The following is a 26,059-nucleotide window of genomic DNA, read 5'->3' as shown; positions in this document are numbered from 1 at the left end:
AGTTTTCCCCAAGAGATCTCAAAAACACTTGTTCTTGTTCAATACACATTTTATACTTCTATTTGAACTCAAAGAAGGTCTGCTCTGCAAATGTTTCTGTCAATCTACTGTTCTCTGGCCAATCAGTTTCTTGTTCTCTGGCAAATCAGCTCTCTGCACCACTCAGTCAATCCTAATCCAAAAGTGTAGCCATGGCAAAGAGGTCTATCTCTTCAGTCTGCCTGCTTGTCAGCTCCCCTAGGAAGGCTCCTACTGCATCTGTTGGTCTGAGACCTCTCTTACACAGTTACTATAGGAAATTAGGGAGGAATCACAGAGGAGTCTGGACTGATTCAACAATAGCACCACTTGGTAGCTTTAGCTTGTATCAGAATCATACATTGGTGCAGAGGGGTGGTGTGTGGAATCTGCTTTTTTCTAGGCTGGACTGGTCTCTCTCTCTCTCTCTCTCTCTCTGTTTGTGTGTGCGTGTGTATGTGTGTGCTTGTGTATGTGTGTGTATTAGGGTTGCCAGTTCAGAAGCATCCCAAACCCTGATATTTCAGGGGTGCCGAGCCCTAGTGATGTCATGAAGCATGATACATTAAGCATCAACTACAGTTGCTTGGAGCATACAATTCAAACAAAAACATTTCTCTGACTGGAAATTAAGATAGAAATCTTAGCAAAAAGATGGAGCCTGGGTAGGGAACGTTTAATCTGGCCTACTTGCTTCTGGCAAGAAGGGTTAAGTGCCCTCAGGCCAGGCCAGTCACCAGAAGGCCGTTGTAGGAAGAAAGGAGCCTAGTGTTGTGGAGATGTTAGATGGGAGCACTCAGGAGTAAAGATGGATGCCTCCAAAGGTTGCAATTCTAAACACACTTACTAAGGGACTAAGCCTCATAGAACTCAATAGGACTTACATCTGAGTAGATATCGTTTGGATTGTGCTGTTGGTAAAGCTAGACTCCTCTGCAAAGATATCAATATTCAAGCAGGGTTTGAAACCCCCTGCCTAAAATGCCCTGTCCCTATCTTTTAACATGGCTGCTCCAAATTTCTTTATGGATTTGACCCGTCACTTCAGGTCTGAGAAATGAGACTAAGAAGATTCTCTACCCTTTTCTGTATACCCTGTGGGCTGCTATAAACTCATGTTGACAGCCAACCCAATTTCACTGAATGATAATGCACAGCCCAACAAAAAAAAATTTTTTTTTAGTTGCCAAGGATGTTTGAATGACTTTAGGGTATTTTGGGGGTACTAAATCCAAAAATGACATTAGTTTTGCCGAATTGGCTCTAGTTTTTGAGATAATGGATACCCCTCAAATGACAATTGTACCCCAATACGACCTGTAGCTGCTGACATATGCAGCAGGGTTTGGTCTGTCTTTTTACTCTTGAACATTGTTTTGCAAGTTTATCCATTGCATATAATATCATATTGATACTTTTTTTTTTAAGAGGAATATGAGTTCGTCACAAAGAGGCTGCTTAAACAATCCTAATGCATTCTGCTACATTTGTGGCGAATACACTCTGCAAAAACAAAGAAAAAACATCACTGACTTTGTAAAACAAGCATATCTTGCTTATTTTGGAGTGAAGCCTGGAGATCAAGATAAGTCTTGGGCTCCCCATAAGGTTTGCAAAACCTGTGTAGAGTGCCTACAACAGTGGAAAAATGGAGAAAGGAAACGTTTAAACTTTGGTGTGCCTATGGTGTGGAGAGAGCCGCAAAACCATCATGATGATTGTTATTTTTGTGTTGTGAATGTGAAAGGCTTCAATTGCTACAAGAAACATAAGTGGGAGTATCCTGATTTGGACTCAGCAAGGCGACCTGTGCCACACAGCGAAGACGTTCCCATACCAGTGTTTACCTCACTGCCTGACCTTCCATTGTCAGATGTTGAAGAAATGCTGGACATGGAGTGTAGCACAGGTGGTATGAAGTGAATATGAAGAAAGCTTTTCAACACCTGAGCAGTTCTCCCAAAAAGAACGCAATGATCTGATACGAGACCTCAGTCTGTCAAAGCAAGCATCTGAACTTTTAGCATCCAGGCTAATGGAAAAGAACTGTCTACAGCCGGAAGCTAACATAACAGCTTATCGGACAAGAGAGGAGGGACTTCTTCCATACTTCAGCCAAGATGAAGAACTTGTATACTGCAATAACATTCCTGGACTTCTTCTCCTAATGGGACTACCGGAATATCGACCAGAAGATTGGTGGCTTTTTATAGACAGCTCCACCAGAAGCTTGAAATGTGTTTTATTGCACAATGGTAACCGCTATGCATCTCTTCCAATTGGTCACTCAACAAAACTTAAAGAAGAGGAGGAGGAGCTCTGGTGAGGTAAGCAGCTCATCTGCATACTTTCTTTCCCATCAGGCTCGGCGGCGCTCACTGCAAGGGAGAAGGGACTTGGGATTCCTGACCCTGAAAGACCTGGGAGGCAGCTGACCAAGAGAGGAGGAGGAGCTCTGGTGAGGTAAGCAGCTCATCTGCATACTTTCTTTCCCATCAGGCTCGGCGGCACTCACTGCAAGGGAGAAGGGACTCGGCATTCCTGACCCTGAAAGACCTGGGAGGCAGCTGACCAAGAGAGGATGAGGAGCTCTGGTGAGGTAAGCAGCTCATCTGCATACTTTCTTTCCCATCAGGCTCAGCGGTGTGGCGCTCACTGCAAGGGAGAAGGGACTCGGGATTCCTGACTCTGAAAGACCTGGGAGGCAGCTGACCAAGAGAGGAGGAGGAGCTCTGGTGAGGTAAGCAGCTCATCTGCATACTTTCTTTCCCATCAGGCTCGGTGGCACACGCCTCACGGCGCACAAATTAAACAAAAACCAAAACCAACACACACATGCACAAGCACACACGCACAAAAAATATCCATTCAACTAATTCCTGGCACTGACAACATGGACAAGACTGCCACTGAGAACAGGAATAGTAAACAACAAACAGAAAATGGAGGGGCATCAATCAATTGTTGTCACCTGCAAGGTGTGCAATATGTTCATCTTCTGGACGGAGAACATCCGCGATTACACTTGCAGCAAGTGCACATTGGTGGCGCTCCTAGAAGAAAAGGTCAGGGGGATGCAGCAACGCATAGACACCCTGCAACTTATCAGAGAAGATGAGGACTTCCTCGATAGAACACAGGAGGAACTAATCAAACAGCACAAACTACAGGAAGAAAACAACAAGGAAGAAGAGGACTGCAACACCAACAAATCCCCATGGAGGACTGTCACTGTAAGGGCAAGGAAAAAGAGAAGGGATTCAGAACTGCTGCAACTAACCACTTTCAGCATCTCTCAGCGGACAGCACCTCTGAAGAGCCTCAACAAACTCGCCTGCATCAAGAGCCACTGGCTCCAAAGAAAGACTCCACACCCCAGAAGAAGGAAGCTCATGCAACCACCGCGCGCGGCAAAAAGAGGAGGGTGCTGGTGGTTGGAGACTCGTTGCTCAGGGGGTAGAGGCACCGGTATGCCAGCTGGACAAAATGAATCGGGAAGTCTGTTGTCTCCCTGGGGCACGCATCCGGGACGTCACTGACAACCTGCCGAGGCTCATCAGGAATGAAGACCAGTACCCCTTTCTCCTCATCCATGTGGGCACAAACGACATGGCCAGAAACACCTTGGAACAGATCACCTCAGACTATGAGGCTCTGGGTAGGAAGGTCAAGGATTTTGGGGCACAGGTGGTCTTCTCGTCAATTCTTCCCATCAAGGATAGAGGACTACAAAGGGAACGGAAGATACTGCAGGTCAACGACTGGTTACGCAGATGGTGTCGACGGGAGAGGTTTGGATTCTGGGACCATGGTCTAAGCTTCTTGGAGGGGGGACTGTTGGCAAGAGATGGGCTGCACCTCACAAGGACTGGGAAGAATCTCTTGGGCAGAAGTATGGCAAAACTCATCAAGAGGGCTTTAAACTAAAGCCTCTGGGGGATGGAGATGATAGCTTAAATACCGATCCAAAAACAGCGGGCTGTAAACGCAAGGATTTGAAGGGTACAGGAGACACTGGGAGAGAGAAAGGGATGCATGGCAAAGCTCATGGTATATTAACGGAGGAATCCAATCGGGACAAAAGAGACTTCTGCTGTCTATATACCAACGCGCGGAGCTTAGGAAACAAGCAAGAGGAGCTTGAAGTCTTAGTGTATCAAGGCAAATATGACTTCATAGGGATAACAGAGACTTGGTGGGATGACTCCCATGATTGGAATATAGCCATTCAAGGATATAAACTCTACAGAAAGAATAGAAGCAACAGAAAAGGAGGGGGAGTAGCGTTATATGTCAAAGACAAATACACCTCTATGGAAATCAAAGAGAACGAACAAAGTGGTCCGGTAGAGACCATTTGGGTAAAAATAAATGGAGAAACAAATAAAACCGACATGGTAGTAGGTGTCTACTACGGACCCCCTGGCCAAGAAGAGGTGGTAGATGAGGTCTTTCTCAAACAAATCTCTGAAATCTCAAGGAGGCAAGAAGTAGTAGTGATGGGGGACTTCAACTACCCGGATATCTGCTGGGAGACAAACTCTGCGAAGCACAAAGCCTCCAACAAATTCCTGATGGGCCTTGCTGATAATTTCCTCTTTCAAAAAGTAGAAGAAGGAACAAGGGGATCGGCAATCCTGGACCTGATCTTAACTAACAGTGACGAATTGTTCACGGGAATTAAAGTGGTCGGTACCCTGGGGGAAAGTGACCATGTAATGCTGGAATTCATGATTCTGGGGAAAGCCAAAGAAGAATATAGTCAAATATGGACCTTGGATTGATTTTAGCAAGCTCAGGGAAATGATGGGTAGGATCCCGTGGCTAGATAGACTAAAGAAAAAAGGAGCCCAAGAAGCATGGGAGTTCATGAAGAACATATTACAAAAAGCGCAATCGCAAACAATTCCAAAGAGAAAAAAAACGGAAGACATCGGAAAAAGCCAATGTGGCTACACGGAAGACTGGTGGAGGAGGTAAAAGTAAAAAAGAACATGTATAAAGAATGGAAGGAAGGACGCATCACCAAGGAAGAGTACCGACGAGCGGCTCGGGCTTGCAGGAATAGTATAAGGAAAGCAAAAACCCAGAATGAGCCGAGGCTGGCGAGGGAAGCGAGGAACAACAAAAAGGGGTTTTTCAGATATGTTCGAAGCAAGAGAAAGACCAAGGAAATGGTGGGACTGCTGCTCAATGAGGATGGCAAAATGTTGACAGATAACGAGGAAAAGGCAGAACTGCTCAATGCCTATTTTGCCTCCGTTTTCTCCCAAAAAGGGAACGCTGTGCAACCTTGCATCGGTAGCAATCTCAGTAAGGGGTCGGGACTGCAGTTCGAGATTGATAAGGAGATAGTCAGGAAATACCTAGTTAACCTAAATGAGTTCAAATCTCCAGGGCCTGATGAACTGCATCCCAGAGTATTGAAGGAACTTGCTGATGTACTCTCGGAACCTCTTGCCATCATCTTTGAGAAATCCTGGAGAACGGGAGAGGTGCCGGAGGATTGGAGACGGGCAAACATCGTCCCGCTCTTTAAAAAGGGTAAAAAAGAAGATCCGGGGAATTACAGGCCGGTCAGTCTGACTTCAATACCGGGAAAGATATTAGAACAGATAATAAAAGAGTCCATTGGCAACTATCTAGATGACAATGCTGTGATTGGTAGGAGCCAGCATGGGTTTGTCAAGAAAAAATCCTGTCAAACTAATCTCATCTCTTTTTTTGATCGGGTCACTAGCTTAGTAGATGGTGGAAATGCTGTAGATGTCATCTATCTAGATTTCAGCAAAGCGTTTGATAAAGTCCCCCACGACCTTTTGATTAGCAAACTGGTCAAATGCGGACTAGATGGAAATACTGTCAGGTGGATTCACAACTGGTTGGAAAACCATACTCAAAGAGTGGTCGTCGGTGGCTCTGCTTTGGACTGGAAGGAGGTTTCGAGTGGAGTGCCACAGGGTTCTGTCCTGGGGCCGATACTCTTCAACATTTTTATCAATGACTTAGATGATGGGGTGGAGGGAATCCTTATTAAGTTTGCGGATGACACGAAACTGGGAGGGATAGCTAGCACAATGGAAGACAGGAATAAAATCCAAAGGGACCTGGATAGACTAGAAAATTGGGCTGAAATTAATAAAATGACATTCAATAAAGACAAATGCAGGATTCTGCATTTAGGCCACAAAAACAAAATGCACGGGTACAGGATGGGAAATACCCGGCTTAGCAGTAGTGCGTGTGAGAAGGACCTTGGAATTGTAGTGGATCGCAAGTTGAACATGACCCAGCAGTGTGATGCTGCGGCAAAAAAGGCAAATGCAGTTTTGGGCTGCATAAACAGAGCTATAGTTTCCAGGTCGAGGGAAGTAATAGTCCTACTATATTCTGCATTGGTCAGGCCTCATCTGGAATACTGCGTTCAGTTCTGGGCGCCTCATTTTAAGAAAGATATAGACAAGTTAGAGCGGGTTCAGAAGAGGGTGACGAGGATGATAGCCGGTATGGAGAACAAGTCTTATGAGGAAAGGTTGAAGGAACTTGGCATGTTCAGTCTGGTGAAGAGAAGGCTGAGGGGTGACATGATTGCACTCTTTAAGTACCTGATGGGCTGTTACATAGAGGAGGGTACAGATTTGTTCTCTGCTGCCCCAGAGGGTAGGACTAGGTCTAATGGTTTTAAGTTGCAAGAGCGTAGATTCAGACTGGATATTAGAAGGAACTTCTTGACAGTAAGGGTGGTTCGGCAATGGAACCGACTGCCTAGGGAGGTGGTGGGATCCCCTTCGCTGGATGTCTTCAAGCAGAGGCTGGACGGCTGTCTGCGGGAGATGCTCTAGCTGTGGATTTCCTGCTGTGAGCAGGGGGTTGGACTCGATGGCCTACAAGGCCCCTTCCAACTCTATGATTCTATGAAGAATATGAAAATATCAAAATGTTCTTGCAGAAGCTCTGCTATCATGAGCACCACTGGTCTATTTGTGTTGATCTAAAGATGGTGAACTTTTTGCTTGGGCAGCAAAGTGGATACACGAAGTACCCTTGTTTCATCTGCTTGTGGGATAGTAGGGCAAAGCGAGATCATTGGAAAAAAGTGACATGGCCTTCAAGGGAACACATGACTGTAGGTGCAGCGAACATCATTAACAAGCCATTGGTTGACAGAGAAAAAATCATTCTCCCACCACACCATATCAAGCTTGGACTGATGAAGCAATTTGTTAAGGCCTTGAACAAAGATGGTGATTGCTTCAAGTAGATCGTTCCTTGGACTGACTATGGAATAACTAAAAGCAGGAATCTTTGATGGTCCTAAAATTCGTAAACTCATCAATGATTTGAATTTCACTAAATTTATGAATGATGTTGAAGCTTCTGTCTCATGCAGTTATGTCTCAGTTGTCAAGAACTTCTTGGGTAACCACAAAGCAGACAATTATGAAGAATTGGTGCAAAACATGCTCGCTAACTTTAAACATTCGGGTACTAATATGAGCATAAAGGTACACTATCTCCATAGCCACTTAGACAGATTTCCAGATAATCTTGGTGATTTTAGTGAGGAACAAGGGGAGAGGTTCCATCAGGATATAAAGGTGATGGAGGAAAGGTATCAAGGCAGATGGGACAGACACATGATGGCAGACTACTGCTGGAGCCTCCAACGTGATTGTCCTGATGCCCCACATAAAAGAAAATTGTACACACAGCGTTTTTCTGTGCATTAATTGTGATTATCTGAATCAGCTTACTTTGTTTTAATGTTATTGTACTGAATACAACGCCATTAGGTATTTCATGTGTTTACTTTTGTATGATTTGAAACAGTTTCCATGTCATTTGTGGGTAGGCTATGCCTGACCATTAAATTTTTGAATTTGTTATGTTTTTCAATGGGGGCATCCATTATCTCAAAAATTAGAGCCAATCTAGCAAAACCGATGCCATATTCGGAATCAGCGACACAAAGTTACCCTAAAATCAATCAAACATCATTGGCAATAAAATTAGTGTTGACCAGTGAATTGACGGAGAAAAAACACATGTGGTTTGGTCTACCTTCACAGAGAGCAGCTTGGCAACAACAATTGCAGCCATACTTCCCAGTATGTGAATTCTCTTTTACCACTATTGGACAAGAAACAAACCATCATGCAACCAACAAGGTGCATCATCAGTGGAGTTAAGGGGGTTGAGCTGAGTACATGGAACCTCTGTTGTTGCTTCTATGGATGCAAGGGAATGAGGGTAAAGGTAAGTGAAATGCAAATAGGAAAAGAAAAACAAAAGATAGTGATTATTTCCTAAATGCAATACCATACCAACCACAACAAGATTCCTATGAGTAAGGCAGAAAACTCAGCATCCCACAACCAGTCAGGATTCCTAACCAAAAACCAAAACTAAAAAACTCCTGACAGCCTGTCAGTCAAGGTCACAGAAATCCCCATGCAGTACAACCTGACCCAGGGCTGAAGTTAGTGCAGAATGCTGTGGCACGATTGCTGACATGACTGAGAGGCTATTAGAACATAATACCTCTGCTCTGAAATCTGTACTGGTTGCTGATTTGCTATCATACCAAGTTCAAGGTGTGTTTTCCATGTTACAGGTGCCACATAGTACTTGTTTTGCTCTTTAGCGTGGCAGCACCTATGCTCTGGAACTCCTTGCTATTGACAGTAGACAGACGCCTTCATTGTACTCTTTTCAGCACTTGCTAAAATCATTTTTGTTTAGGCAAGCCTATCCAGGCATGTAGAAGCTATTATGTTTATCTGTTTTTAACTCATTGTTGGTTTTATTATTTTGAATGTTTTTAAACTCCTGTTCTTGCCAATAATTTTATTGTTTTAATTCCTTCTGTAAACTGCTTTGAAATTCTTTACAATAAAGCAGTATATAAATGTTGTAAATAAATACATAAATAAATTTTAGAGTCACTGCGGCCCTTGGGTCTCTTTCCACTTTTAGGAATAAAGGAACCTGCCTTATACCGACTCAGGCCATTTGGTACCACATAGCTCAGTACTGATGACATGGACTAGCATTGACTCTCCAGGATTCTAGTCAATAGTCTTTCCCAGAAATTTTGGACCTTTTCATGCAAAGCATATGCTCTACTACAGAGCTACATCCCTTCCTCTGTTTATATAAGTATCTTTTAAAATTGTTCTTTTCAATTCACTAATGAATGCACATCATACTTAGGGCAGATCCACACCATTCATTTAAAGCACATTCAACACCCATTTGAAGCACATGAATCTTACTACAGAATCATGGGAACGGTAGTTTGTTAAGGATGGAGAAACTACATTTCCCAGGATTCTTTAGGGGAAGTCATGTGCTTTAAATGCAAGTTGCATGTGCTTTAAACATCTCTAGTGTATGTGTGTATATATGGAGTCTTTCCAACAACCCTGTGAGGTAGGGTTGCTGACTCGAAACCAAGTCATGGATCTACTTAATAAATTTTGCCTGCATATAAATCATTTCAATTATTTTTTTTAAATGGACATGAGCTATAAAGTTTACTGGGTGACCATGGGCTACTCATCATGTCTCAGCCTATCTGCCCCTCAAGATGAAAACAACGGAGAACGATGATCACCTTAAGGAAGAAAGGCACATTTACAATGTAGAGGAAATAATTATGTACAACCATAGTATGAAATCAGATACTTATCGGGACATCGTATGAAGAAATATTTATATAAGCATGAATGTTTATTGTTTACACAACCTGTAAAGATATTTATAGTGCAATCCTGTTCATTTGCTCAGAAGCAAGTCCCAATGTATTCAATGGGACTTACTCAAACAGGGAAGCGTACACAGAACTGCAACCTCAAGTGATTAGGAATTTCATTCACTCAACCCAAAATTCAGACTCATGCCACTTTAAGCTGTTTTGCAACTGTTTTTACGGTTATTGCGTTTTAAAGGGATTTATTGCTTATTGTGAGCTGACTCGGTTTTCAGTCGGCAACTCTAGCTCACAGAGTTGTTGGAAAGACTGCATATACACACACACATTGCAGATGTAAAAATACATACAACCCATATAATAGTTTATTGTCAAAATCAGTTGGTCATTGCAGAACATTTAAAAAAAATAAGTATTAGTTTCCTACATAATAAAAACAGTGATACTTAAGTAAGACCTTCCTAATTGGTTTAAAAAAACAGGATTTGAGGGGGAGAGAAAGATTTGCAACACAAACACATTCTATGTTTACTCAGAAGTCCCATTAATTTACAGCACAATCCTAAACGTGCCTACTCAAAAGTAAGTCCTATTGAATTCAGTGGGATTTAATTCGGGGACGTGGGACTACCATTGCAGCTTTACTTCCAGAAAAGCAAGTATTGGATTAAAGCTTCATATTGGGAAGGTCTTCAAAACACTGCCCTCTTCAACAGCTGAGGAAAATTTAAAATTGTTTGACTGTTCCACACAAGAGGGGAAAAGACTGAAAGCTGTATACTTACTCAATTTATGAGATTTTCAGATAAGCGGGGGGGGGGAGTTTTCTGGCCTTGCAATGGGGTCTAGCTACTGCCTTGTCAATCACAACCCTGACTTCACTTATTGGCTACAAACCTGAAAGGGTGGAGCTAGAGCAGCCAGCTACCAGCTCATTTAAGAGAAGTTGCGGGGGGAGGCAGTGGATGTTTTGGTGTGTATCTCTTGAACCAGACCACATAGAAACTTCATTTTTAAAAAAAATGTAAGCTGAGGACCCTGGAGTCTCCGGGCGAAAACCAGAGACCTAGCAACTTGTATGTGTGTATGTATGTGTAGAACCTAGTTTCTGGAACTTTTATTATCAGGTTGGGGAAAAAGGAGATTCTTGATGGCAAACTGCCCCAGAAAATGTTTGTCTGGTATCATAAGGTATGTGTGGGAGGGTCTGGTTTCTCCATGGGCCAGACTTGGACTGGGCCTTTTTAAATATAAATGAATGTCCAGTCCAGCATAGTCCTTTCTTGGAGCAGTTTGCCACCAAGAATCTCCTCTCTCTCCCACCCTGACAATAAAAAGGCACATGTTACCAATTTCTTCCAAGCTACACAGGAAGTGGATTGAACTGGGAAAGACCAACCCAAATTGTGTTTGCATTTTTACAAATTTACAGGGCAGTACAATATCTCAGAGGTGTCCATCAGGTATTGTGGTCCCAAGCCGTGTAAGGCTTTATAGGTTAAAACCAGCACCGTGAATCGAGCTCGGAAACATACAGGCAGCCAATGCAAGCGGGCCAGAATTGGTTTTATATGTTTGGACCATCTGGTCCCTGTTACCAATCTGGCCGCTACAGTTTGCACAAGCTGCAGTTTCTGAACCGTCTTCAAAGGCAGCCCCATGTAGAGTGCATTGCAGTAATCTAGCCTGGAGGTTACCAGAGCATGGACAACTGAAGCCAGGTTATCCCTATACAGATAGGGGCGCAGCTGGGCCACCAACTGAAGTTGGTAGAAGGGACTCCATGCCACTGAGGCTACCTGAGCCTCAAGTGACAGAGATGGTTCTAAGAGAACCCCCAAGCTACAAAACTGCTCCTTCAGGGGGAGTGCAACCCCATCCAGGACAGGTTGGGCATCCACCATACAGTCAGAACCACCCACTAGCAGCATCTCAGTCTTGTCTGGATTGAGCCTCAGTTTATTAGCCCTCATCCAGTCCATTGTCGCAGCCAGGCACCGGTTCAGCACATTGACAGCCTCAGCTGAAGAGGATGAAAAGGAGAAATAGAACTGTGTGTCATCAGCATACTGATGGCAATGCACTCCAGAGCTCCAGATGACCACACCCAATGGTTTCATGTAGATGTTGAACAGCATGGGGGACAGAACTGACTCTTGCGGAACCCCATACTGGAGAGTCCAGGGTGCCGAGCAATGTTCCCCAAGCACAACCTTCTGGAGACGACCTGCCAAGTAGAAGCGGAACCACTGCCATGCAGTCCCTCCCACTCCCAACTCAGTCAGTCTTCCCAGAAGGATACCATGGTTGATGGTATCGAAAGCCACTGAAAGATCAAGAAGAATCAACAGAGTCACACTCCCCCGTCTCTCTCCTGACAAAGGTCATCATACAGGGCGACCAAGGATGTTTCTGTGCCAAAACCAGGCCTGAAACCTGACTGAAATGGATCCAAGAGTGGAGCTGGCCCACAACCACTCATTCAAGGACCTTGTTCAAGGATAGGTGAAACTGACCCGGAGGAAGGGCAGGGAGGGGAGGAGGAGGGAACAGATTGGATGGGTGGGCACTGGGCAGAGGGGAACTCCCTTTCCTTTCCAAAAGAAAAACATTGTGAACAGTATCATTGTTTTTCAGGGTTCCCCTCACCTTTTTATTCTACAGCAGGCACATGTAGCCTCCCACCCAAATTTAAACCTGATTAGGCAAGCCCAGCATGTGTGAGTCTGGCTTTTAGAACACAGAGAGTTGGTTCTTACTGAGCATGCCTGGCCTTATCATTGAGTTCAATGCAAAATTTCTGAAATTAATTAAAAATCAGCCAGGCATTTTTTTAACTTTTAAACTGCAGAAGATTAAGGTCAGAGTATGGGGCAAGGTCAGTAATAGGATTACAGGTCCTCTATGAACATGGCTGATTTTTAATGAATTTCAACAGATTATGAGAACTCTCAGAGAAAAAAGTCCGAAAGGGGTCTGGTTTTTCTCTCTCTCTTTTTACACTTTGAACTCTGTATTCTCTCTTACTGTTTTGTGTATCACCATGAAAATTTATAGGGTTGGTAAGCAAGTGTTTCTGAGTTCAGGGCTATAAGTTTTGTAAACTTTTGTTTTGAAATGAGCTTATTGGAATAATCAGAATGGCATGGAGGGTATTTTCAATTTAACATTGCGGAATGTGAAAAATCCATGCTGACTATAGTATACAGCCGCTCTTGTGGCTGTATAATTACTAGTAATTTGTTATCCTCTCTGCATCCAACATAACCCACACACTCAGTGTACCCTTTTCCTCTTCCTCATGAACAAATACTATCACTTGGACTCATTGAGCTTTCAGGGCTGATCTATACCAGCCCAGATGTTGCTGTATTTTTTATTAATATTCCTTACCTAGCATATTTGTTTAGCATCAAAGGATTCAGTGGCCTAATTTAGACATAATGGTCTAAACCAATTTGGTCATTATGGAACAAATTTCAAGGTCATGCTTATTTAGTTGCTCTTATTTTGGTTTTGCTCTGCTTGTATCTGTTCTTTCTATAGTTTTGATATTTTTAAAAAAATTTGTGCTGTATTTTGATTTTATTTTGATCTTATACGTTTTATTGTAGTGAGCCGTCTTGTATGGTTAGTACAGAAAGGATAGAAATGTAAATACCAGACAAACAAATAATAAAATCCTGGACCTTCTCTTGCTGAATACAGACTGCCTTTGCTTTCTTCCTTTTTTTTGCCTTGCAGCACTTTCAACTGCACAGAAGAAGCCAGGTCTGACACTTATTTGTCGCATATTCTGGACAAAATAGCAAGAAGACCATTTACCACTTCTGCAGTGATTTATGAACTGACCTAGAATTTGCTACTGGAAATAGAGAAAAAAAATCTTAGTGAATTCTTCAATAGTGAAGAAGTTCAAAACCTTCCCACCTTCTTCTACAACAAGCAATTTGACCATTCTCAAAAGACACCAGACACTTGTAAGTTAATTGTATATCTCAACAACTTGAACAAAGGATTTCTATTCAAAAGGTGCCGTTAACAGTGATGGATGGTACTTTAATTATAACCTGTGCGACAGCAGTCTTTTATTTACAGGACTGGAGCTATGGATGACTGCACACAAACTTCTCCATAACAGTCTTTCCACATGCCATCTTGTTACATTAGAGGCAGCACTTCTGTCAGTGAAAGGCTTGATGGTTGCCATTCGGAGAAGGCCAGCAAGTATGTCATTGAGAAAGTCAACACACCAGTCAGCAAATATTGAAGCTGATTATTGTTTTCTGATAGAGATAAATGCTCTCTGGACTGTAGTCAGTATACCAACTATTTCATTCACATTTGTCAGGTGCTCAGGCCTAAGGATGAGAGTGCCAGGCAGGCAGGAAAACAGGCAACTGAAGGTTGATGATAGTTTGAATTCTGGTGGTACAGATTTGGAGCCTCCGTCAGATTGAGAAAATGCAGCAATTCTTAGAGTGGCACAAAATTTGCCCTGGTGTCACTTTACTTGCCCGGAGGCTTATGGGCTGTGATGTCAATGTCACAGCTGGAATTGTCTGCAGTTCCTTTCTCTGCCCAAAATCCCTACTGGCACAAGATGCAGGGATTCAGGATTTGAATTTAAGCATTCCTGGTTCAAGTCCAGTATTAATTTGTTGATATAATTTGGGTTTGCATTTTAGCAACCTAATGGGTCAGGGAGTAAACCATAACCAGTGATAAAGACCACAGACTCAAGACTGTAACTGAAATGAATCAATCAGTTTATATTGATATACAATGCTTCGTTCAAATCATAATATTATCTTAGGAACATAGGAAGGTGCCTTATACGGAGTCATACCATTGGTCCCTCTCACTCAGTATTGTCTCTGTATTGACTGGCAGCAGTTCTCAAGAGTTTCAGGCAGAGATCTCTCCCACCCCTATCTGGAGACACTGGGGATTGAACCTGCAACCTTCTACAAGCAAAGCAGATACTCTACCACTGAGCTACAGCCTTTCCCCTCTACATATAGAACAATATTATGAGCTTTTAAGAAAGACTTGGCAATCAAAAGGAAAGTGCAATATAGCAATGTACTTAGAAAATAATGTGGATAAGGAATGGCATAAAAATAACATTATAACTGCACTGACAAAACTATCAATCAGAATAATTTGAATGAGAATCTTAGTTTATGATATCCCACAGTAGTTGAACATTTGGCCTCTTTCTAATTTCCTGCAGCCCACCTAGTTTTTCAAAAGTTTCCTAACATGTCCTAACATCTAAGTTTCCTAGCATAACCTAACATTTTGGAATAAAATTCATAATTACCCAGACAGTGGCACAGGTCAAGATTCTCTTGACTTCAGCTGGATGAGAATGTGTGTTTGATAAGAAGGGGAAAATCAGTCTTAGAACATCTTCTATATTTATCAGGAACTAGAACAGAATTTTCCGTCTTTTATGTCAATTTCATTACATACATAGTTGAACCCATGTAAGAAGTATATTATGGTGTCTATAATCTGACCAGGGAAAGTGCAGGTCACTAAATTAACACCCAGCAGTGCCTAACAACATTAACATTTGGTCCATCCTCAAAGAAGTTAGATTTGAAACTGGCAAGGAAGAAAATATGTCATCCACTGTCTCTGGCATGCTTAATAAACTGATCATGAATTGAAGAAATCCATTTTTTCAAAGTAGTTCTATCTTGATTAGTTTTGTGTGCTGCAATTTTGTGTGGTCATTAGATTTTAGTTATGAGTGATTTGTTTTTTTAAATAAAAAAATTGGCACACACTGACAAGTAAGATTAATTAGCTATCCTGATCACTGTTGCTTACTGTTCAGCAGGAAAAAAGGGGGAAAAGAAGCCTATGTCAAAAGAGAATTGTTAACACATAGGGAGGTAAGTAAACAATACACAGGCACTGCTAGTATTATTGCCTATAGAGCACAGCTGGTATAGCACAGTGGGGAGGAGAGCCTGGCTGGGAGTCCAGAGTCTGAGTTCAAATCCCCGCTTGTGTCTCCTGGGTGTCAAGGGCCAGCTAAAGATCACCCCCACAGTGAGTGGCTCAGGGGTTACGTGCCCTGCCACCTGTGCAGCCGTGGGCAAGCTGCATAGTCCCAAGCAGCCCAGTTGCCCCCAGCTGGCAGTTGTGGACAAGGAAGGGGCTGGCTTGTGCAGCTGTGGCAAGCTGAGCAGGCCCTAGCCAACTGGGGAGGACTAGCCTCAGAGGGAGGCAATGGTAAACCCCCTCTGAATACCGCTTACCATGAAAACCCTATTCGTAGGGTAGCCATAAGTCGGGACCGACTTGAAAGCAGTCCATTTCCATTTTCTCATGACTTTAGTTTATACCACAACTGAAAAAGTATGGATCAGTACAGTCACCATATTCCTATATACATACATCAACATACACACATACAAAAGCAGCCTATGCAAGGCATATTGTGCCAACTCTCAGTTACAACTCCATTACTAAATAACTTTTGTAGCTGGGCAATAACTTTACTGGGAATAACTAAAATATCACAAAAATAGTAGTAGTAGTAGTAGTAAATAATAATAAAAAAATTAGGCTTAGCTTGTAGACTCACTTATAAGTTGGAGATTGCAGGCTGAATAAGTCTCCCTCCAGGTGCTAGAGATGTCAGGTTATACATGTAGGTTTCTAGGATAAAGAAGTATTCAGTTTCTCAGAAATGAGGAGCAGCCATTACTTCTTTGTTCCAGAATCCTAGGTGTGCCACTTGATATCTCTAGCACCTGGGAAGGTTGTAGGCAATGTAGCAGTCTCCATGTTAGGTAGTCATCTCAGATCCTACCCTCTATGCTCCTGATTCATTCATTTCTCCGCTGTTTTGACATATATTTTGATAATTATACAGCGAATGTGTATCTCTCAATGATATCATTAACTTTGCAGCAGTTTTAATCTATGCCTGATTTTAAAAATCACTTATGAATGTTTGATTTACCTACAGTGAAACAGAAACTATAATGGTAAATGCTATTTATAATGGTTGGAAATACCATATATGATGACAAAGATGGGTGCCACATGGTATGTGTGCCACGGGGCAAATGTTTACCTACATACATTTATAGCCCAGTTCCCTAATCCTCCCCTTCCATCCCCTTTCGAAGTATTTATTTATTTATTTATTATATTTATATCCCACTCTACCACTAAAAAGGAGTCCAGTGATCTATCTATTGATCAATCGATCGATCAATATGTGCATACAATCCAGAGAATACACTATTTGGATAAATTCAGGTGAATGGCATGATATTGAAAAGCTTCTTTTATAATTATACATGAAGCTGCCTTATACTGAGTCAAACCATTGGCCCATCTAGCTCAGTATACTATAATTGGCAGCAGATACCCAAGGAATCAAACAGAGGAGTTTCCATTTCAACTAACAACTTGACATGATGCATAATGATGCACTTCAGGGAAGTGAAGACCTCTTGTTTTGTTGTCTTGGCAAAATCAAAACAGTCCATCTGTGCAGCACCTTTAAATTCCATGTCCCCCCTTGAACAGCCAAAGCAGGAGATGGTGGATGAAGCTGCACAGTATTCTTTGTATGAATAGAAAGTTGGGAATGTGCACTTGAGCTCAACTGTTAGGCTAGAGTACGAGAAACAATTTCAAACTGACAGGCGGAATAAAATAGCTCATTTTGCAGGTTTACCTGTCCTCAAGTTAAAAGGAACTGGAGGTGTGCTTCCTGATCTATAGCTTTAAGCCAACTATTTAGGATGAGTTCTATGGTTACCTCACTGTGTGGGTGAGCAATTCGCCTGGCCTCATATGTTCACAAGAATATAACAAGTATCTACCTACGCTGTGATTATGAACGGACAAGCAATTTGTTAACTGATGCAGCTTCTGGCAAAGTGAAGTGGTGCCAAGATTGCAACAGCCTCAGAGGAAACATTTTCAATTTCAGTGCACATGCTGAGATGCAGCTGTGCCAAGGCGTGCATATTTATTGGAGCTGGCTAGGAAGCAAATGTGGAACTAATTAAACTCTAGCAGTGTCAGCCAGAGTGGCTAGGATTTTGTTGCATTGGCTGGTGGCCTCAAAGGAGATGTGAGTATTTTCAGAAACAATTTTCTGACAATAAAGTAGACAAATGCATGTGCTGATTTGATGTTTTATTTTTAAAGAGAGCAAACCATACATTATGTAGTAGGCCCAACATAGTTCAACCAAGTCATTTACATCTGCACGTTTGACTATCCTGGCTGTCCTGTATACATGATGCCATTCAGCATTGCCTTTTACATTGCACAAGCTCACCTCTGAGGACTCTATGTATTATGGAGACAATTTGGGTGATGGGGGGGAGGAATATAATTAATATACTTAGAAAATCTGACTCTTTTAGGGGGGTTCATGCAATTTTACTTGCTTTTTGAAAAAATTTAGTTTTATAGAAATACAAACTGTTTTCAAGACTTAGCACAACAGACGGGGAAATGGGAAATGGAAATAGAGACAAGAGAGGAAAATAGGGGTGTGGGAGATATGAGAAGTTACAAAACTTTCCAGGATATAGAAGCTCTATCCTAAACATGGATAGTAAGGTTTTTTATTTGGATTAGTAAAAAATAATATATATTTATGGTGAACACCCAACTATCTTCCCTACAAGACTGAGCTGACTTTTCTTTCTGTGTTACCCACTGTCAAACTTGTCATTCTCTTTTACACACTTTGAAATTCTTAGATGCTTGCATTTTATTCTCAGCATAGTATACTTAGCTAAGACTCTAACATAGTAAGGTCTTTTAAATAAAAAAAAGGTTGATTAATGAGGGAAATTCAAACTGTGAGCACCAGTATCGTTCCTTCCTGGCTGGTCCCAGTCTCCAAGCTTGTTTATTTAGTGTCACCCATAGTCTGTCATGGCTGACCTAAAACTATCAGAAACAGCCACAATTGCAGCCAAGCATAAACAAAAATCTGAACTGAAGGTGCAGAGGGACTGCCATTCTACAGATAAGATCTATTGCTGTAATAGCCCTTGATTATCATGACCAAAGGAAAGAAATACCAAATATACAGACACATTTCTGTTTATTTACACAGGAAGGGAGGGAAGCAAATCATTTACAAAGAGGAAGACGTACAGGGAATAAGGTTGCAATATATGTCGCTGTTTTTCAAGAGTTTATAAAACAAGATTTTGTCAAGACTTGCTTTTGATTGTCATTGGCCATCTTTTGACATTTTACAATGTGCTGAAATCACATACTGTAAATAGAGATAGTGAGGTGGGGGACAAGGAAGATATCCAAAAGGGTTATGTGTAGGTAGATTTTGGAGGTGTGTATACATAAAAACCTACCTTCACTTACAGAACAGAAGATTTTTATACTGTGTATGGAATTATCTTAGGTTAAAACCTTACGTAAAAAAGATTATGCAGACATGTTGTTTCACAGGTTGAAAGTCGGTATATTTACTTCACAATTTTGAAAAATCTGAATAACAATAGTTGGCTTGTTGCATGCCAGAAACAGTTTGCCAAAGAACTGATTTTGTCCTCTTGCTTTGAAAAAAAAAGCCAATCTGCACTGGTTTCATTCAGATCACAAAGTTTTACATTTATGGTGAAAATATGGTGGAAGCCTTGATAAGGAGAAGAAAGCAAGACCATTAAATGGTGCTAAAACCTCACATACTGTACTTACACATTTTAATTGAGATAATGCTTGCCTATATTAAACTTGTAAAATGTTGTTACTCTGCATGTTCCATATGTTTGCAAGTGTATGTCTAGTTTGCATTGCAAGCTTTGTAAGCTTTTCAGGTTAAGATAAAGTCAATGTAAAAAGAAATAGATCCCATGACCATGCAATCAAAATTATTCCAACCAGTATTTGGAAGACACCCCAAATTTCATCTAGGGTGATTTCAAAGAGTTGCAAGTGGCCCTAGATCAACTAACAAAGGGCCATCTCAGAGCAGGTTTTGAGGCATAAGAGTTTGTATAGCCCGACATAGTTTCTCCTTTTAATGGGTGTGAACAGCTGTTACTGAAGACATAAAGCAGGGTTAGCCAAATTATGCCCTCCAGATGCTGTTGGATTCCATCATGTCTGCCCATTGGCCATCCTGGCTGGGGCTGATGGAAGTTGGGAGTCCAACAAGTAACAGACTGGTTCTGTGCAACCCCATTGCTAAGCTACACTATAACTATTTATTATTTATGCATAATCAATACTATGCTTTTGCTGATTAGAAAAGACTCTGTGTGTATTAAAATTGACTCAAAATACATAATAAAATACAAAGTCACGTATACAATTTGTTTTCTTTATTTGCACAGTTTCTGTCATGAATGGAGAATATATCTACAAAATGAGCCAGGTCTGGAGTGTGCGCGTGTGATTTGGGCTTAGCTCAGTTTCTAAACTCCCCCAATTTGGGCACAGCAATCCAAATGGTGTGAAGATGGCAGAAGGGGGGGCACAGAGGAGCCAGTGGAAAGCTCCGTGGCATCCACTTCTCGCTTGGCAGCCACCGGCCATCTAAGCTCAACTGGCTCCTATTAGAAGCTCAACTGGAGTGCATACCGCAGATCAGAAAAGGTACCACCAGGGCCAAGAAGATGCCAGCATGGTTAACGAGCAAAGTCAAGGAAGCTCTTAGAGGCAAAAAGTCTTCCTTCAAAAAATGGAAGTCTTGTCCGAATGAAGAAAATAAAAAAGAACACAAACTCTGGCAAAAGAAATGCAAGAAGACAATAAGGGATGCTAAAAAAGAATTTGAGGAGCACATTGCTAAGAACATAAAAACCAACAACAAAAAATTCTATAAATACATTCAAAGCAGGAGACCATCTAGGGAGACGATTGGACCCTTGGATGATAAGGGAGTCAAAGGTGTACTAAAGAACGATAAGGAGATTGCAGAGAAGCTAAATGAATTCTTTGCATCTGTCTTCACAGTGGAAGATATAGGGCAGATCCCTGAACCTGAACTAACATTTGCACGAAGGGATTCTGAGGAACTGAGACAAATAGTGGTAACGAGAGAGGAAGTTCTAAGCTTAATGAACAATATAAAAACTGACAAATCACCGGGCCCGGATGGCATCCACCCGAGAGTTCTCAAAGAACTCAAAGGTGAAATTGCTGATCTGCTAACTAAAATATGTAACTTGTCCCTTGGGTCCTCCTCCGTGCCTGAGGACTGGAAAGTGGCAAATGTAATGCCAATCTTCAAAAAGGGATCCAGCGGGGATCCCAGAAATTACAGGCCAGTTAGCTTAACTTCTGTCCCTGGAAAACTGGTAGAAAGTATGATTAAAGCTAGATTAACTAAGCACATAGAAGAACAAGCCTTGCTGAAGCAGAGCCAGCATGGCTTCTGCAAGGGAAAGTCCTGTCTCAGTAACCTATTAGAATTCTTTGAGAGTGTCAACAAGCATATAGATAGAGGTGATCCAGTGGACATTGTGTACTTAGACTTTCAAAAAGCGTTTGACAAGGTACCTCACCAAAGGCTTCTGAGGAAGCTTAGCAGTCATGGAATAAGAGGAGAGGTCCTCTTGTGGATAAGGAATTGGTTAAGAAGCAGAAAGCAGAGAGTAGGAATAAACGGACAGTTCTCCCAATGGAGGGCTGTAGAAAGTGGAGTCCCTCAAGGATCGGTATTGGGACCTGTACTTTTCAACTTGTTCATTAATGACCTAGAATTAGGAGTGAGCAGTGAAGTGGCAAAGTTTGCCGATGACACTAAATTGTTCAGGGTTGTTAAAACAAAAAGGGATTGCGAAGAGCTCCGAAAAGACCTCTCCAAACTGAGTGAATGGGCAGAAAAATGGCAAATGCAATTCAATATAAACAAGTGTAAAATTATGCATATTGGAGCAAAAAATCTGAATTTCACATATACGCTCATGGGGTCTGAACTGGCGGTGACCGACCAGGAGAGAGACCTCGGAGTTGTAGTGGACAGCACGATGAAAATGTCGACCCAGTGTGCGGCAGCTGTGAAAAAGGCAAATTCCATGCTAGCGATAATTAGGAAAGGTATTGAAAATAAAACAGCTGATATCATAATGCCATTGTATAAATCTATGGTGCGGCCACATTTGGAATACTGTGTACAGTTCTGGTAGCCTCATCCCAAAAAGGGTATTATAGAGTTGGAAAAGGTTCAGAAGAGGGCAACCAGAATGATCAAGGGGATGGAGCGACTCCCTTACGAGGAAAGGTTGCAGCATTTGGGGCTTTTTAGTTTAGAGAAAAGGCGGGTCAGAGGAGACATGATAGAAGTGTATAAAATTATGCATGGCATTGAGAAAGTGGATAGAGAAAAGTTCTTCTCCCTCTCTCATAATACTAGAACTCGTGGACATTCAAAGAAGCTGAATGTTGGAAGATTCAGGACAGACAAAAGGAAGTACTTCTTTACTCAGCGCATAGTTAAACTATGGAATTTGCTCCCACAAGATGCAGTAATGGCCACCAGCTTGGATGGCTTTAAAAGAAGATTAGACAAATTCATGGAGGACAGGGCTATCAATGGCTACTAGCCGTGATGGGTGTGCTCTGCCACCCTAGTCAGAGGCAGCATGCTTCTGAAAACCAGTTGCTGGAAGCCTCAGGAGGGGAGAGTGTTCTTGCACTCGGGTCCTGCTTGCGGGCTTCCCCCAGGCACCTGGTTGGCCACTGTGAGAACAGGATGCTGGACTAGATGGGCCACTGGCCTGATCCAGCAGGCTCTTCTTATGTTCTTATGTTCTTAAGCGCCAGCTCCGTTGGGAGCTGCACGCATGAGCAGGAAGGAAGAAGCTGGCTCCCATGAATTGGCCTCCCGGGGAGTAAGTGCTCCCTGCAGATGCCCATTACAATTTTTTACTGCATTGGCCTTTTGGCCAGTGGAGTTTCTGGGCAGATCAGGACCCAGGGAAGGGCTCCAAATGTGAGGAGGATCTCACTTAAGTCCCCCCAGCGGCTCCGCCCCATCACACCCCAGCCATACCCCGTTTTGGGGGCTTCTGCTTGCTTCCACTGGTCATCTGTCCACCGGGCTAGCCGTCTCTGGTGGATCTTCAGCAGCACTGGCAGGCTTCTGGCGGGGCCATGGCTCAGTGGTGGTGGAGGGCTGCTGCTGGCAGAGGCTGGTGAAGCCCGGCAGTGCCAGGAGCCTGCCAGCACAGCTGGGTGGTTGCAACGTCCGACTCCCCCCAGCTTGGCAGAAAAGTCCGTTGGATTGCACTCTAAATTTGTGAATGTTGCTACTGATCACAACTTTAAGAAGATGCTCACAAGGATAGTTTTTATGCACAGTAATGTTTCAAAACTGCATTGAGCTGACAGCTTCAAACACAATATAGCTTACACAGTTTTCAAAGTATAGGATTGTTTTTGTCTGTTGCAAAAATTGCGAACAGAGTTTATAATTTAAATATAGCACAGGAAAAATGCCTCAAGAACCAACAAGAACATGTTATTTGAAACTGACACCATTATTTAGGGTAGATAACATCACCAAGACAAATTGTTGCTTGCAGTTCTCAGCAGGCAGTTCAACATCACATTTCCCTATGGATTTTTATGGCTATTCAGAAAGTAGAGTTGATAGGCAAAGGAACACGAATAGGAGTGTTAGAGATACTGGATGTGCTACCTCTCAGGAATATTATATGGCTGGGGGCTAGACCTAACCTCAGTTACCAATGGACAGGGAACCCGAGGTCTGGGGACCAAATGTAGCCCTCCATGCCTCTCTAGGACTCTCGCCACACCACACCCCCTCCTTAGCCGCACCTTCTCTTCCCGGGCCATGCACCAGCCCTGCTTCACACTATCCTTGAGTGTTTTGCCTCTGTGATATGGAATGTGGCCCTGAACTCTCATCATGCTTTTTGCTCTCTTGATGGAGGACAGAGAAAGGTGTGTGAATGTGTGTAGAAAATAGCCCACAGTGCAAAGATAAAAATCCTATCTGTTGCTCCACCCACTTTTGCCACTTTTGCCTACTACCACCCAGAAGGTTGTTCAGAAGGGAACGTGGCCCTTGGGCTACAAATGTTTGGTTTCCCAACCCTGTTCTAAAGGAACTGTAAGAGACCAGTCCGATGTTCTCCTCTGAAATACCCTGGTGTGATTTAGCCCCACTAGGTGTGGCCTTGGTTGTTTTATCTCTATGTGTGAACATGTGGAAATGAAGGGAAGACTGTCTGAAGCTGCTCTGCCTTGCTGCAATTGTTGTGTTTCTGGGTCTTGCTCCCAATAAAGAAGCTGAACTTACCCTCTCTGTTGAATGCTAAGCTGATGTGGAACTTTTTGGGGAATGGAAGCCTGAGTGAGTACTCCACCCATGGAACCCACAATAATTGGGAATATAATACAGAATAGGCACTGGCCTTGCTCCTCACCCATCAGGCAGTTAATTTTGACTCCTGGAACTAAATTTAACCATATCATATTTGCTCTATCTGCATACCCCTATCTATCTGTTGCAGTTCCGTTCCAATCTGAGCTAGTATGAGGCAAAGAAACAAATGGGGCGGGGGACTGGATGCTACAAAGATCACACATATTGTACTTTTAACAATGCAATGTGCCCTTATACAAGATGCTTTTATACTCCTTATTTTGTATAAGCTCACACCTACCCTGTGAGGTAGGCAGGTCTCTATTTGCCTGTCTTTACCGATCAGAAGCTAAGACTGACAGTTGATTTACCCAAGGCCACACAGTAGAACAATTATTTAATTGACTCCAGATATCTGAGGCCCAGTCCACATTTCTCTTCATTAAACCAAATTTGCTTGAAATTTTGGTTGGTCTCCTTTATTAATAGTGTGCAGATTTTAGTAATAATTATTAACCAATTGGCCTAAGATTAATACCAACGGTCTTTCGGGTGAAATGTGTAAAACTCTTAATATGATTATTGGCCATGACAGTACTCCTCTGTCTAGTTCAGCGGTGGGGAAACTTTTTGGCTCAGTGGACCAGATCTTTCTCTCTTCTCACCCCATGGGCCAACCTTGACGGGTGAGAACAGGATGCTGGACTAGATGGGCCACTGGCCTGATTCAGCAGGCTTTTCTTATGTTCTTATCTGACATCATGATGATGCCAGGTGACTAATAGGTGGGCGGTCCCGCCTACCTTTCAGAATTGGTTCATGGGGGTGTGGGGAGGGTCTGCTTCACAAGCTTGTTCCCCACAGGGAACACACTGGTGACACAGCACCCAACAGGTTTGAACTCCAGCCCCTGCCCAACCGCTGACATCACCTCATGACAACAGCTGATTGACAGGTGGAGATCATTTGGGGAAATGGCCTTGTGGGCCGAATTGGATCCCTAGCAGGCCAATATTAACCAACAGACCAAAGGTTCTCTACCCCTGGTTTTGTTAATTATTGTCAACCCTGACTGGCAGCTGCTCTCTTGGGTTTCAGACAGGAGCCTTTCCCAGCCTTACTTGGAGATGCCAGGGATTGAACCTGGGATCTTTTGCATGCAACGCATGTGTCCTGTAGTCCTATGAATACAGGTTGTCTACCCTGGTGATCAAGGCAGCCTCTCTCCCAAATCCCAACCCGGAGCCCAACTCAAATAAATTGAGATAGTTAAAATTGATCATTCAGACAATGGTGCATTAATAATAATTTCACCAGCTGAAAATGACAAGGACTGAATAGAAGACACTAAACAGTGGGGGGATGTATGTTTGTTTGACTGTTACCAAGTACTTTCTTCACATCCTTACGGGTTAATAACCGAAACCCATCTTGTGAAGTTCCGGATGCTTTTGTTATAGCCCCTGCACCCAAATGGTAGTTTAGGTCTGAGAGCTGAGGATACAATTTTATGTATGGACAAATCCTCCACTTTGGGGACTTTTATTCTGTGTATTGGTCATTCTGTATATCTTGGGGAAATGCTTGAGTGGAAAAAAAATGAAAAATGTTTTACAGAATAAGAATTAACATTACAGATAATTCAAAAGCCAGCTCTGTTTTGACTAGTCCATTGTAAGCTGTGGGATGGGCTCTTCCAAGAAAACCACCTCCAAGAGAGGATGGCCTGCCATTCAAAGTTGATTCTTGCTGCTTAGCTATTTAGCATGCTTAAACGGTTGGCAGCTTGTACTAGCTAGTGGCACACACTGCTCCTTTTCAGAGCAGCACTGAAGTGAAACCAGCAGTGATTCTTTCCAGTTCATCCAATGGAATCTTTCCCCGACCGGCACAGTTCCTGAAGCAAAACATGAATCTTCCAGCTTCCCTGCTGCCCTTGGCAATCCTGACTCCAGCAGTATTTGGCCTTA

Source organism: Rhineura floridana, chromosome 2, assembly GCF_030035675.1.
Source record: "Rhineura floridana isolate rRhiFlo1 chromosome 2, rRhiFlo1.hap2, whole genome shotgun sequence".
In the NCBI taxonomy this organism is placed as follows: domain Eukaryota; kingdom Metazoa; phylum Chordata; class Lepidosauria; order Squamata; family Rhineuridae; genus Rhineura; species Rhineura floridana.
Note: the sequence above shows the minus strand (reverse complement) of the source record.